At 33.7% G+C, this 2,757-nt stretch overlaps 1 non-coding gene across 1 annotated transcript in view; it reads left to right on the top strand.

The window, feature by feature from the left end:
* Positions 1–2,672: 2,672 nt before the first annotated feature.
* The window catches only part of LOC111749490 (U6 spliceosomal RNA), a 107-nt gene continuing 22 nt past the window's right edge, over positions 2,673–2,757 (top strand). The window contains exon 1 of the small nuclear RNA XR_002784623.1: positions 2,673–2,757. This exon is cut by the window's right edge and continues 22 nt beyond it. This is a non-coding gene — a small nuclear RNA (U6 spliceosomal RNA).

Here is a 2,757-nt window from a genome sequence, read left to right as displayed (position 1 = left end):
AGTGAGTTACCATTTGTACCACCCATGGATGATGACTTAAAAGAAAGAAAAACCTTTTCTTCACTTGATAAAATAACATGACAGCCGGAGAGTATTTATTTTTTCTTTCCTTTTCTTTTTTAAGAAAACACACTAGAGACTAGCAATCCTAGGGAAGTACAATTCTTGCAGGACTGCACTGATTCATGAATAACCTGAGAGCTTCTCCCATCCACCAGGACATGTGTTCAAATTATAGCCCACTCCAGGGATGACTTGCACTTTAATGAGAAATTCCCAGGAGCTTTCCCTAACCTAGATAAATTTTAGACCTAAATCAGGGATAACAAACTGAAGGGCCCACCCTGCCTTCAGGCTGTTTAGTTTGGCCAGATAAGTTCACGTTTTGAGAAACTGAATTTAAAGGACTTATTATACAGACGACATACTCTCCATTTCACCATAAACCCAAATATGCTCATCTCTATTAAAAATTGAGTTAGCTCTCTGATTCCTGCAATTATTAGAGCAACAATTTTTTAGGTGGTTATGGAATGAGCAGTATCAGCTTCACCTGGTGACTTGTTTGAGATGCAAATTCTTAAGCCTTACTCCCCAGTCTTACAGAGAGGAAGGATTCCAGAAATTTATGCTTTAACAATCTGCCCAGGTAATTCTGTTGCATGCTCAGGTTTGAGTTACACTACATTAAACCTTGTGACCCATTCCCTAAATGATTATGACCCTACATCTTTTCTGATTTTCACCTGAAATGGTTTTCTGTAGTAAAGTAAAAGTAATCAATGAAAAGAACACTTTTCTTTCCTATTTTCCCCCTAATGTTATGTTTCACAAAATGTGCTCCAATGGACATCATAGGACATTTATCCTGTGAATGCATATTAATAAGTATACATAGATGTCCTGAGATGCTGTTAAAGAAATTTAAGTTTGAATAATTCAGTATTTCTTAAACATATTTGACCATACATGCTTTTTTTTCCACAAGTAGTATCTACAGGCACTCACTGGGTTATGAATGAGATCCATTCCTAAGTGTGTCTTTAAGTCGAATTTGTAGGTGTTGGAACAGGTTCAGGCAGTTCTTATTTCACCTTACTTTAGTGCAAGAAAAGGCTCAAGGACTTTTCAATGACATAAAAGCTGCATGTGCAGCGAGTGAAGGTGACTGCAATGAAGAATTTGTTGTGACTAGCGCTTTGTTTAGTTGTTTCAAAGTGAGGGCAAATTTTCATATCTTTAAAGGGCAAGTATGAGTTGCCTATCAGTCAGATGTTCCTAACCCGTGGAATTCCTAAGGATTAATTTCCTAAGGGTCAAGTGCTTCCTTTAGGGTATTATCTGTCTCTCTTTCTTTATATACAATCCTCTTGAGTCAGTAAGTCAAAAATGAAGAAGTAGGCTCATGAGAGAACCTAGGCCAATCAGATTGTCTCCTTTGTAATTTGTGTCTTGAGCTAAGTAAGACAAGAATGTAAAGTAGTTAGAGCTGATTCATTTCATTCACTCATACTGTGTCTCAGGATATATTTGTAAAAATATGTTACAAAGTATTGTCTTAAGAAGAAAAATATTTTATCATTCTCAAATTATCACACAATCTGATTGTTAAGCGTCTCTTTTGATTTATAAACTGCCTGATATTTTCAACTGATCCCTTTTACCTCTACTAACTAGGGTTTACATTAGTTACTTGGACTCAAAGAACCTTAATAAAAGATGATACAAGATAGAAGAGTATAGCATAATGGATTTAAAGCTACGGGTCCTAAGAAAAATATATAATCCCCAGCGGGTCATATAGAATTTTTCATTTTTTTAAGGTGGAACATAAGTACTCTTTTTTTTTTTTTTCTCCCCTATGATGGCACATTATTAACTCATGGTATATCAAATCAAAATATTATTAAAATTTTCCCCCTTGTCACCTGGAACTATCTGGATGGCGGCAGTGAGGCTACTGACCCAAACCATTAAATTTCATGTTTAGAACTGAAGGTGAAAAAAAGAAAAGCTAAAATTTCAAAATTCTCCTCTGTTTCAAACTGAATATAAGGAACTTTTAAAATCATGCTTTAAAAAATTTCTTACTGAATGTAGTTAAAATGGTAAGATCACTGACATATTTATTATTTCATTTTTCTTATTATTTATCCTCTTTGTGATAAGAGGATTTGTCAGAAGCAGACCTGCGAACAAAAAATCTTAAAGAATGTCTTCAAGTAGAAAAAAAAAATTACAACATATGGAAAATTGGACCTACTCAAAGAAATAAAGACTTGGTGATATGACAAGTATGTGGATAAATCTAAATAATACTGTACCTCATTTTATTAATTCTCAAAGATAATGCACAATTTAAAGCAAAAACAGTACCAATATATTGGAATATTTCTAACATTAGTAGATAAAACTTTATTACAATTTTGTATATTGTACAAATATACAAAATAGTACTGTGCACATTAGCCTATAATTGTTTCTGCAGAGGTCTGTATTTCCAGTAAGAGGAAAATACTTGGAAGAAAGGAACATGTTTTTACTCATGTAATGCCAGCACCTAATTATAGGTATTTTTCACATATTCTTATGTATTTGGTGAGTGAAAGATTAAAATTATACCTTAATAAAATATATTTTTTGAAAAACTTCCTTCCCTCAAAATATCTTCAGTGCTCACTTCTGCAGCACATATACTAAAATTGGAACAATACAGAGAAGATTAGCATAGCCCCTGCGCAAGGATGACACGCAAAT

The sequence above is a fragment of the Loxodonta africana genome, chromosome 6 (genome assembly GCF_030014295.1).
Source record: "Loxodonta africana isolate mLoxAfr1 chromosome 6, mLoxAfr1.hap2, whole genome shotgun sequence".
Lineage (NCBI taxonomy): Eukaryota > Metazoa > Chordata > Mammalia > Proboscidea > Elephantidae > Loxodonta > Loxodonta africana.
Note: the sequence above shows the minus strand (reverse complement) of the source record. Positions and strands in the feature narration are given on the sequence as shown.